Below are 13252 nucleotides of genomic sequence, written 5' to 3' on the forward strand. Positions count from 1 at the left end.
AACAAGATTAAGATATTTTTGTCTTCCTCAGTGGATGGATGGTTGGTGATGTCACTCATTTGTTTGATTGCAACCTTTTGTGTAATAAAAGCTGGTCAAAATACATGAAAAAGTACTTGTCCCCGTTTTTTATTTCATAATGATAATATTTAATGATTTTTCACCGCCGCACTGAAAATGTCCTCGATTTTCATCTCAGAAATCTGGTTACCTTAACCTATTTCCATGTACTATCTAACATTACATTGCATATTATGCATAATAAATGACATGAACATTATGTTCTATTATGTTAGGTAGTTGAAAGTTACTTTCACAGAGTTTGTACATTCATTTAGATACAGTCTGGCTCAGTCTGTTTTTATGCAGGGTTTTCTCAATGCCAACCACATTATTTCCAATGAAGTAATAGATCATTTTTAATGGAGTGGAGTTCACAGAAAATACCACCTCATATATATGCACATATCAAAAATTCCTATAGGCTATTCCATACTGTATCCATAATGTATCTATTTGTTATTTCATGAATCAGAATCAGAATCAGCTTTATTGGCCAAGTATGTGAACACATACAAGGAATTTGACTCAGTTTTTTTCCTTCGCTCACAATGTACAGACATAAACAGGAGTGGTATAAAAATGGTATAAAAATATAAATAAGTAAATAAGTAAAGTGTCAAGTGTTCAGAGGCCCTGTCTATTATAAATATGTATTTAAGTATATATACAATATGTTATTTACAGTGTGGATTTGTAGTGCAATTTAGTCTGTATGTAAAAGTCTGTGGGTGGATGGAGTCAGGGGGTCAGGGGGTTACTGACACTGGGTGACTGATATAGTGTTCATCAGTGTGACGGCCTGGGGGAAGAAACTGTTCTTGTGTCTGGCTGTTTTGGTGTACAGTGTTCTGTAGCGCCTGCCAGAGGGGAGAAATTCAAACAGATTGGTGTGATGGGTCTGCAGAGATGTTTCCTGCCCGTTTCCTGACTCTGGATGAGTATAGGTCCTGGATGGTGGGCAGTTTAGTACCAATGATTTTTTCTGCAGTCCTGATTGTCCGTTTCAGTCTGTTCCTGTCCTGTTTGGTGGCTGATTGTTATTTCATCAGGGTTAATAATATTCTCATCTCAGCCTCATGCAGCCCACTGTCAACATTAACTGTCATCATCATGTTGGCTGTTATAAACAATACTATGCCCTTAAATTCACACATTCTCATGTTACTACTCAGATGGTTACTGCTTTCATTCACCAAATTATTTTTGTCCTGTCCATAACTGTAAACTTACTGACATATTGACAGTATGCTTATTACCTATTCACGGTATGTTATACTTACTTATATCATAATCAACACTTATGTTGACTATACCACATCGACATCCTCCTGGATCCATATTCTTCATGTCTACATACTATCTATAATTTTGTCACCCATGATTGTCCACTGTGATTTTATGTTGGTCTATTCTGTACATGCAACAGTCGTTATAGTTTTTGATGCTTGTTGTGTTTGTGGCAAATGTGCTTACTTGCAGCCATAGCTGAAGATTGTTTTGGTTTGTGTTATGCGATGTACTCTATATCAGAGATATCTCTGTGTATATGTATTGGAAACTCCGCCCTTCCAGCACGCCCGGACGCACGGACTGCGCTGGTTGAGTTTTGGAGCGCACCCAAACATAAGCGGTGGGCGGGCGCGATCGGCAAGTTCTCGAAGATACCAAGCAGGCCAGCAGCGGCACACGCTGCCAGACACAAAACGGACTTTCATCGTGAGTGTAATGCTATATATGCAAACTTATTAGGAGATAGACATAAGTTAATGTTGACAATAGTTTGCACGGTTTAGCGTCAACCTTAGCTATTTTGCAACTTCATAACAAAGGTATTTTCCGCTCACGCATGTTAACGTTAGCCAATGTTATTAGCATAATGCATTAGCAACATTGCTACAGATAACATTACCCTGCTGAGCGAGTATGGGCTATCTTGTAATAAAATGAAAATAAAGAGTAAAACTAATAGGTCAGTATTGTAAATGTGAGGCACAGCCTTCTTTCTTCCCACATAGTCTACATTTCTATTGACATGGTAGTTTCGTTAATTAAGCTAACTTGCTTTTCATTGGTAACGTTATTGTACACATGAAATCAAAGTGCATTTAAATTTTTACAGAACCTACATATTAAAGTCTACTGCTGTGTGATTACACTTTGCATAGTGAAAAAGCTGCAAAATTAGTTGTAATCAGAGTGCATATAGATTAAACTGGTTCGGCAGTAATGATGCTGAGTTAAAAGGAATAGTTCTAGATTTTAGGGAGTATGCTTAAGGTTATGTGTTTTGCGAGAGTTGGATTAGAAGATGGATACCACTTGTCTGAGTGTTATGGAGCTGGAGCCAGGAGATGATTATCCTGGCTCTGTCAAGAGTTCAAAAACACAAGTTCACTAATCACCTTTGTATAATTCTAACACAAACAGAAATGTAAAACCAGCACTGAATACACAGAATATATTTTGTTTAGTTTTTGTTGGCAGCATCTGAGAGGTGATGATTCAAATGTATGGTAATTTTTTAAGTTGTAGTTTGTGGAATTGTTTTATCAGATTGTATTATACTGTAATATTTTCCATTCTAAGTAGACGCAATAGTAGTAACACCATTAATATTTTGTAATTGGAAAAATTTTTATTGGTGTGTCAGTATTTCATCATAGGATAAAATAAATCTGAAACAAATTGATTGTTGTAGAGACATGGCAGAATATCAGAATAATAGTTTCAGGTATAATTGTGCAATATTAGTGCCCACAGAGTGGAAATCATTTCTGTAATGTATTTCATGTTATATATGAATCTCCATTGTCTTTTAACTAAATGCTGTAATCCTCTTTTTTTCTTCTTAGAAATGTCTTCTACCTTCAGACTACGAGTGGTGTTTGAGGATGGTGCCATTGAAAGGATGGTGCTTCCAGAACAGCCACATTCTGTCAGCCACCTCAAATTTTTAGTGATGCAACATTTCAGTATTGATGGCCAAATTGAACTCCAGTTTCAAGACCCTCAGTCAGACATAATGTGTAGTCTGACCTGTACTGATAACCTTTCAAATAAAGGCACAATCAAGATATTGAGGGTACAGCAAACCATTTCCAACTCTCAGCCATTACAGGACACTCAGCATGTAACTACCCCACATCATTCTGGATCATCAAGTGAACACTTTTGCTTGCCAACCTTTTCTCAAGCCATGGACTTAATTCTAAGGAAAGGAAATGAAGAGCATTTCAAGCATGGAAACCAGCTGATTTTAACGAGAGAGCAAAGACAAGAGATTCTTGATGTTGTAGCAAGAGCATTGTATGATAGAAATGTCTGTCCAAGTGAAAGTGATTTTGAGGAAGCTGCAGAGGCCTTGATCAAACAATTCCCATGCATTGCACATCGTGGTACACCAAAAGGATGGGGGGGATGGAAGATCGGTCTCAAATTCAAATTAGGCAAATACAGAAGTACAGCAGAGAGGGGAGGATGCACAGAGGCTGCTGAGAAGAGCTGTAAAGATGTCACTGACCATGAGCCATCTTTTAAGCGCCCTTGCATGGTTGCGGTCAGTTCTGCACAGTTTCCCCAAGGAGAAAGTGAACAAGATCTAGAAGAGCTGAGAGTCAGAATGGCTTTGGAGATGAAGAAAGTACACAAAGATCTTGCTGCAATTAACCGCTGCATGGGAAAGACTTTTGCATTAAGAAGACACGAAATTGTAAATAGCAGCCCTGCTATAACAACTGTAGAGAACAGATGGCCGGCCATGTTTCTTCAAGCACAGGTAATTGTATTGCTTAAAGGATGAATGGTACTGGGTTATCTGTGCTGCATGTGAAGTGCTGTGACACCTGCAAATAGTACAAAAGTCTTCCCAGTAATTGTACCAGGTCTGTATTATAGTTGACTACATATCTGTGTCCATGAGCCTTCTGCTGCTTCGGCTGCTCTTTAATGTTGGATAAATGGATTATGATGTATCATAAAAGCTTCTCAGTGATGTTATGTATACATAACTTAAATCAATTTGTCTAAACAACATTAAATGTATGCATTCTTTTCAGCTTTTGTCGAATCTTACTTTGAGTTCAGTTGTGTGTAAGCCTTTTATATCTCTTACTGACATTTAGATTTGTGCTGAATTTCAACGGATCACTAACCAGAACCTCCTGCGATCATTCTACGATGTACTCGACAAACACTCAGAGCGGTTGTTGAATCTGTCCCGTGAGAAGCAGCTTGGCAAGTTCGGACATCGGTTGTCAGCTATTCTGAAGATGTATGATGCCAATGTGGTATGTAGTTTGAGTTTAAGTACAAGTGGAGTATCAATTTGTGGTTAGTTAGTGGTAGTACTTGTGGTTCACACGCTGTTTACATTAGTCTGCTTGTTTTCTCTACCCTTTCAGCAAGCAAGGGATGTCAGCATGACAAGAACAGCTGCCATCCATTGTCTCCCAGCTCTACTTGGTGAGGGTGACTCTGAAGTGTTCAAAGTCTGCAAGGTGAGTTATTCCCAAGGATGAAACTGGTGTTGTTATAACCTGATTTATGTAGTATTTAAGGATTGCGGTCTTAGCTATAACCCTATTCGTGTCAAGTGTTTTTTTGTATTTCTGCGTGAAGGGTTAACGGCGTAGCTGTGAAACCTACGCACGTAGTCACCGTACCTACGCCGTAGCTGGCGTGCCCCTCCTCAACAATGTAACTACATGTCAGGGCTACAGCAGCTACATGGATAGCACATGGAGACCGCAAAAACTGTGATTGGTGCTGCCTGTGTTTTTCTGATGCTGGTAGAGATTGTTGATAGTGAACACCACATTAAGGAAGTTCAGGGATTAAAGTTCTCCGTCGCTATGACAGAGTGCCGTCATTGGATTCTAGAGACCATGTATATAAAGGATTAAAGCAAAAAAAAATCTTCTGACTGAAATTTATTTTCACGTTAAGTCATATTACCCATCTACAATTTGTAAAACAAGTTACAGAGGAGGCCCCCATATTAGCCTTCGACTATCTATGAAAGAAAACTGATACTTTTTCTTTTTCGCAGGGCTTGGCTAAGTTTTTAGTCTTACAAATAATCAACCATCTACATAACTTTTGTGTCTGTTTATCTTTCAAATAGCCTATGTTCTACATCTCATCTTACTTTTCATACTTTAAAGGACGAGTTCATTATTTGTATTTTTGAGGTTTTATATCGTTCTGTAGCTTTTCATTATGTTCGCGTTCCATATGTATTCAAATCCGTATTTTCTCATTTTGGTCCAAGTACGTATGTTTCAGGGTCAAAATCAGGCAAAATGCTATTTTCCCAAGCCCTTCTGAAAAGTTTTTCCCACGTGACCTGACGTAGGTTTCTGCATGATGACATTGCTGCATATAAACCTCCTATCGCGACTGTCAAACCGGCTTCACCCTGCCGTCGGATCTTCACCCCCACTGAGAGGCTTGCCTCAGTTCCGAGAACACTGGGCTAGGCTAACTGACCACTGAAAATTATCGTGTCCATCTCATCTACCAGAGAGACGCCGCTGCGGTCATCCCAGCTCCTGTCACTGAACAAGCGCCGTGAAGGTGCCCGCCGCTGCAACTCCTCCACAGGCTGCCGTGGAGGAGAGGAGGCAGCAGCGGCCACAGGAGGAGAGGAGGCAGTCTGCCGATGCAGCGCTTGATCGGGTGGAGGGAGGCAGTGACAGGAGCTGACCGCGGGAGCGTCTCTCTGGTAAACGAAATGGACAGGATCATATCAGTGGCGACTTCCCAGACCCTGACAGTGGGCACGAGTCAGACGACTCAGCTCCCTCCATCTTGGGCTCTCCTCATCCCGACCGCGGCCAGGAGCCCTGCCACAGCGGCTCTCTCCTTCGCCATATGCCGGCCGTCAAAGCTAACAAGCACACTGTCAGCAAACTCCGTGTGTGTATGTTGTGTTAGCGCTAACCGGTGTCACTGCTTTTTCTGAGTGGGCGTTTCCATTTGAAAAACCTGGAAAAGAATACCAATGGAGTCGCTCTTTAAGTAGCCTACATTGTGCTGATAATACTTACATACTTTGACTTAGCCTTGGCATGATACACGGGTTGTACACAAAGCTGATATTGACTGCCCCGTATGCAAATATTAGTGGTTTTGGAACCTTGACTTTTTCAAACCAAGGTATACTGTGAAACCAGAGACCAGCCCATGCCTATATATAAGTATATGTATAGAAGCAGTGAAGAATTGAGCAATTAGGTGAGCCTGAACTCACTTGGCCTGTGAAGACATCGGTTCCGTCAACCGTAATCAACTGATCACTGAAATCTCATAATCTTCCATGTACAGCAGGCATCGAGGGCTAATGTGGGGACCTTCTCTGTAACTTTTTGTAAATTTGTAAACTCTGTAAAATGTTTTATTTTTGCTTTAATCCCTTAGTAAGTTGAAGAAAGACTCAGTAATCTGCTGCTTTTCAGTAACACATCTAACAAAGCCATGTCTTCTGCAAACCTTATCCTCGCCTTGACTGCCGCTCCATATCACAATGAGTGAAAGAACGTAAACATGGTGATTGTATGGCAGTAGTCTCCTATTCAGTAATGACAACAGGCGAAGTGTAAGCTACCTGAATACAACTATATAAGGACGTGCATAGCCTACCGTTGCTCCATATCACAAAGTGAATAAAAGAATGTAAACATAGTTACTGTGGAGATTCAAATTAAAGCATGATATGGCCTTATCATGTATGATATATCTGTTTAGTGTTTCAGTGGTGGCATGAACAGGTGAAATCTGATGCTGAACTATTAAACAAAACATATACCATAGGTATCTACGGCAGGACTGCTGTTAACCCCTTGTGTGACGTAGGGTTGGGTGATATGACACATTTATCATGATAGTTTTTGTTCTAGCTTAAAGGTTCCCTTAAAGCTATAGTCAGCGAATCAAAGTCAATACACTCTGTCAAATTCAGCAAATATCTCCTCACAGTCCACTAACTGTTCGTTCTGTGTGCGCTGAAGAAAATCCAGTTTTTGTACACAGCCCAGAATCACTAACTCCACCTTTAAGCTTAAGATTCACTAGTAGTAGTTTCAGAACCTAAAGAATGACCATATTATATGAGCTGCAAATGAGAAAAATTTTCACTTGTCAGTCAGAATCCTTATAAATAAATGTGACTAAATATAGTTTCAATATGCACAAATAATCACCTACCGATTTTTGAGATCACATACCGATCTTTGAGATCGGATCAGGATATCCCTAGTGATTACAGATAAACTGCATGTAAATACAGGCTTAACAGTAACTATGTTACTGCAGTGCATTCACATTCATTTCCTGCCGTAACCTGACTTCTCTCAGTCTTCTGGTTTCTTGTGTGGATATAAAGTGCTCAGTCTAACAGAACAAGACTAGTTAGTTTATAAACTAACTAACTAAAAATGTGTACATATGTAAGTATCCTGTTTGTTCCAAAAGAAGTGTAAAAAAGAAGGGAAAAGTAAATTTATTCTGTTAAAAGTTCAGTTATGAATATGTCAATTTTTTCTTTTTCTAGAAAGCGGAACCAAGCACTTCGGACAACAGTAACAGTCCAATCTGCATACTGTCCATCGTCCCGAATGATGAAGATGGAAATGCAGTCTTCCTGCAGCCATGTCAAGTCAACATAATCCTTGAAGGCAGAGTGGTGACATCACCCCTCCATTCGTGGCCTGATGCCCTCATTTACCTCTTTGGTCTTATTTATGCTTTGCACCTAAATTACCCAAAATCTATGTTAAACACGTTTCTTTTCATTCAGCAAGTACTCTTACACATTGATGGAGACAAACTGAAACCTAAAATCTTGGCCTTGAGCAAGAAACTGTAGGGTTTTTCCATCAGCCTGGGTTGGTACGCTGTGAGAAAATGCGCTTCCACTACAGCCTCAAGGGGATAGCCATGTTGCTGTGGTGGTCTTGCTTGGTAGCAGGGCCGACCCGTGCTGGTCTCTTTCCCTCAGTTGTGTCCTTGGTAGCTAAACTTGCGCGTCTGTGCTGGAGACCAGACAAAAAGCTCTGTTTTTAAGAGTCTGTCTGTGGTTGGGAGTTTTATTTCACTCCTGTTTTCCTGTTTGTACTTTCAGATATGAGCCTTTTTTTTTACTGTTTACTGATTGCTTTCAGCTGTATTGGAGCCATGCTAAGTTACTGCTAATGCATACCAAACGTTTAATGCTGTTGCAGCTTGACATTAAAAGCTTTTCACTGGTGAACCAGAGGGATGCTTTTATTGTGAAGAAGTTATATGGAAAATCCCTATGAGGTAGGACAATTGATTCATACAGTGTTATAACACGTTATGATCTCTTGAGTTATTTTATTGATACAGTGGCACAAGTATTGTGATAGTGTTACTGAGCCAGAGTTGTATTCCTTTTGGTCCCTAAACTTTTTCTCTTTCTGGCAGTTGCGCCTTGTGTCAGTTTATGCCTTTTTATATTTGAATGATGGCATGATTTCATATGTGTGTGTGTGTGTATATGGTAAAAATGCTGATTCTGTTTTTGGTACACTTTTTTGATTTCAGCTGTCTGTAAAACTGAAATCTCTGTTTAATGGAATAAATAAATACAGTAAACGAATGATAGCTGCAGTTTGAGAAAGATATTTTACTTTTTATAGTGGTATCTTTTCTTTTATGGTTACACACATATGGTGTATTATAGATACCTGTCAGCTGTATCATCTGTGCACTCATGCTTTTACTGTGGGCGAAATATTGTTAAGTATTGTATCGTCAGCTACCCAGCAATGCCCAGCGTTCATTTTCAGTATATTTACAGCTTTGTTTTTGTAACAATATAGGGGAAAAGTTTGAATTTGTCACCCCTTACACGTCATACTGTACATGGATGTTCCTGTAACCCCCGCTATGATGCCAGAACAAGTGTTGAAGAAATAGAGAATGTGAAGATACGTCATGCTGATTGGGACAAGAGCACCAACTTGTGAGGTTGTGCTGTTACTTGTGCCCATTACGGTGGTCAGCCTACCTGCTTACCTTTTGTCATAATTGGTTAAAAAGTTAGTTACATCGGTCAAACTGATGGAGAAAGGAAGAGTCAGGCAGAGGGTTTGATTTTACAGGTCAGTAATATTCGATGTTTTTCAGAATCACAAGAGAAAATTGAAACACAGCCTCCAACTCACCAACAGAAAGGCAGTGGGTCCTCACAACATGGTGCATTACCACCCAAAATTTAACATTGCCTGATGTCAACTTCACATTCTCTATAGATAACGCTTAAAAATATGATCCAAACTAAAATTAACTAAAACTTACAACAACATAAAATATGTATGTTAATTGAAATGACAAATGCTTATCATTAAATGTATTCAGCTCATTTTTGCTAATGTTGTGTACCAAAAAGTTGTCAGTTATGACAATAAAAATCTGAAATACTAATATCCTATTCTTCTAATATCTTAAAGATACCGAATGCTCAACATGAGTTTAGTATTTATTGCCACTATTTTTGTTACATTAATTAATTACATTAATATAGGAATATAAGTGACAGTCAACCCATATACATTAAGTGGCTTTAAAAAATGTTTCAAGTCCAATGAACCATTAAATTGTATGCTCTGTGCACAATTTGTTTGTTGTTTACAATATACATTATTTTGACATTAAAAATTTAGGTCATGTTGCCATAAACATTGTAACACAAATTTGGGTATTAATAGCTCAATGGACAGCATAGAAATTGTGCACTATGTATACATAGTGCACAACTTCTATGCTGTCCATTGAGCTTAACAATATATGCCATTTCAGCATTAAATTTCTAAGTTGTATTGACATAAACAGTATAACACAAATGTAGGTTTTGTTTCTACTCAAAGATTTTAAGTTACAAAAACAAAGAAATGGAAGTTGTACTCAACCTTTAAATTTAACATTGCTTTGACTAATTTTTACTTAATTATGTGTACTAGAAAATAATAAGTTGGTAAAAAAAACAGCAAATTGTGACAGTTTTATGTTAAGACAGCAAAACATTTTTGTGTTCAGCATAACTGTGCAACTCTTGTTGATATTACATGTTTTTGTTATGTAAAGTAAACACACATTTTTCATTTTATTGAACAAGAAAGTGACTGCTTGTCATATGAACATAAAAACATTGAGTACATATTTTTACAACCATTTGCAAGTTCATTCAACTTCTAAAATGTATATGTAGTGCACAATGTCTATGTTGTCCATTGAGCTTAACAATATATGCCATTTCAACATCAAATATTTAAGTTGTATTCATATAAACAGTATAACACAAATTTAGGTTTTGTTTCGACTCAAAGATTTTAAGTTACACAAACAAAGACATGGAAGTTGTACTCAACCTTTAAATTTAACATTGCTTTGACTAATTTTTACTAAATTATGTGTACTAGAAAATAATAAGTTGGTAAAAACACAGCAAATTGTGGCAGTTTTATGTTAAGACAGCAAAACATTTTTGTGTTCAGCATAACTGTGCAACTCTTGTTGATATTACATGTTTTTGTTATGTAAAGTGAACACACATTTTTCATTTTATTGAACAAGAAAGTGTCTGCTTGTCATATGAACATAAAAACATTGAGTACATATTTTTACAACCATTTTTTTAGTTCATTCAACTATCAAAATATATGTTAAGTGCACAAAGTATGTGTTGTTAATTGGCCTTGAAATAAATAGGCTACATCGGCTTTATAAATTTAAGTGAAATTAACTCAAAAATCAAAAATTGCTGACTTAACATAAAAAAATTATGTTGTGCTCACAAGGGATGAGTGTTTGTGTCAAGTGAACATAAAGTTTTTATGTCATTTTGACAGCCCTGAACATTTGTGTGGACTTTACAATAAAATTTTGTGTCACGGATGGATTGGGGTTTACAGTGTACACACAGGTCCGAACACACACATGCACAAACTGGACCTATACATGCACTAAGTGGAGAGATGTCAGAGTGGGCTGCCCATAACAGGCGCTCCGAGTGGTTGGGGGGTTCGGTGCCTTGCTCCAGGGCACCTCGGCAGTGCCCAGGAGGTGAACTGGCACCTCTCCAGCTACCAGTCCACGCTCCATATTTTTTGGTCCGGACGGGGACTTGAACAGGCAACCCTCCAGTTCCCAACCCAAGTCCCTATGGACTAAGCTACTGCCGCCCCGATGAGGAGTGCATTACAGTAATCCAACCTGGAGGAGATAAAGGCATGGACAAGCTTTTCTGCATCTGCTTTTCTGGAGTTGAGTGGCAACTGCTTTTTCTAATACTTTGGAAATGAGGTTGGAAATAGGCCAGTAGTTAGAGAGGACGTTTGAATCTAGGGTGGGTTTTTTGAGAAGTACTCTGATGACAGCAGTTTTCAGGAGAGATGGGACGTTGCCGGCTTGGAGGGAGTCAATCAATCAATCAATCAATTTTATTTATAAAGCCCAATATCACAAATCACAATTTGCCTCACAGGGCTTTACAGCATACGACATCCCTCTGTCCTTTGGACCCTTACAGCGGATAAGGAAAAACTCCCCATAAAAAACCCTTTAACGGGGGAAAAAAACGGTAGAAACCTCAGGAAGAGCAACTGAGGAGGGATCCCTCTTCCAGGACGGACAGACATGCAATAGATGTCGTACAGAACAATAAATTAACAGTAATCTGCATGACACAATGAGACAGAGAGAGAGAGAGAGAGAGAGAGAGATGCAGGTGATAAGGGGGCTTAGAACAGAGAGGTTGGATTTCACCAGGGCTATGAGTAAAGGGTCCAGGGCACTGGTGGTTGGCTTCATTTTGTTAATGATATCTTCAACCACTTGCTGTGTGATGGTAGAGAAGCAGCATAGAGGTTTATTAACCCCAGGCAGTGGTTCCACAATCCAAACAGCTGAGGCGGGGGAGCTACAGTGGTGAGAGCAGATGTTGTTCACCTTCTCCCTGAAAAAGGTGATGAAATCATTGCACCTCTTTTTTGTGGCCTCTCTATGTTGTGGGATTTGGGGTTAGAGCAGATGGCTTACAGTGGAGAAAAGTTGCTTGGAGTTTCCAGGGCTATTGTTTATGATGTTGGAGTAGAATTTTGTCCGTACAGCCCTGAGGGACTTAGCGTAAGCCTTCTGGTGTTCTCTGTGGGCTTGTTTGCGGACAGTCAGCCCTGAGGCGACATAGCGCCTCTCAAGGGCATGCCCAGCTGTCCTCATCTTCCGAAGCTCGCTGGTGTACCAGGGGGCTGAGCGCAGAAAGGTTTTGAGGGGGGTGTGGAGATCAAGAAGACGACTCAGCGATGTGTTGTAAAAGTCCACTGACTCTGTGACTGAGGGAAAGTCAGCAGAGCCAGAGGAGATGTGCTGGAGATCCTGGGTGAGGGCGTCTGGGTTGATGTGTTTCAGATTCCTGTATTGAATTTAGCGCTTGGGCTTGGGGCAGGGGGAGGGGAACAGCAGCTTCACTGAGATAGCCACTGTGTTGGTGATGACTAGGTATACTAGGTATGTGTCCTTTTTTGTGGGTGGGGACCTTAACATGTTGTTGTAGATTAAGACAATCCAGTAGTTGGAGGAACTCCGCTGCAGAGTGACAGGAGGGGTTGTCGATGTGAATGTTTCGATCTCCAAGAATTTGGACATTATGAGAGGTAGTGCAGAGGGAAGTGAGGAGGTCATGGAACTGTGAGAAAAATTCTGAGTTGGGTTTGGGGGGAGGGGGGTGGTAGATGAGGAGTATGGTCAGGGCAGGGGACTTGCATTTAAATGCAAGGCATTCAAATGAAGATTGTGGCGTCAAAGGGATGGGGGACAGCTCCAGTTCATTTCGGTAAAAAACAGCTGGGCCACCACAGCGCTTATGGCTGCGTGTAACCAGGTGGGCATGTTTCATTTAAAACAGCAAAAATGTTTGGCTGGTGCCAGGACTCTGTAGTGCAGAAAAAATGTAAATCCTTTTCAATAATGTCATGGTGTATGAGGGAGGCTTTATTTATTTTATTAGGAAGTGGAGGAGGGGGAGCGGGGATGGATTTCTGCAGAGGTCTGAGTACCTTAACCCTATGAGCCCTAGGTGTTTTTGGGGTATTTTTACTGCCTTTACTTTTAAGCTCATATCACAGTCATTATAAAGGCTACATACACATGCTATATCTTGTTTTTTTTTTCA

General features: G+C 39.7%; 1 protein-coding gene and 1 long non-coding RNA gene across 5 annotated transcripts in view; one reads left to right on the plus strand and one right to left on the minus strand.

Moving 5' to 3' along the window:
- The window catches only part of nlk2 (nemo-like kinase, type 2), a 205841-nt gene that overhangs the window by 113627 nt on the left and 78962 nt on the right, over window positions 1-13252 (minus strand). The window lies entirely within an intron of this gene.
- LOC117270403 (uncharacterized) lies at window positions 685-9452 on the plus strand. The gene is made up of 5 exons (XR_013490924.1): window positions 685-1779; window positions 2916-3838; window positions 4185-4349; window positions 4464-4559; window positions 7613-9452. It is a non-coding gene; the product is annotated as an uncharacterized LOC117270403 (long non-coding RNA).

Source organism: Epinephelus lanceolatus, chromosome 4, assembly GCF_041903045.1.
Source record: "Epinephelus lanceolatus isolate andai-2023 chromosome 4, ASM4190304v1, whole genome shotgun sequence".
Classification (NCBI taxonomy): domain Eukaryota; kingdom Metazoa; phylum Chordata; class Actinopteri; order Perciformes; family Serranidae; genus Epinephelus; species Epinephelus lanceolatus.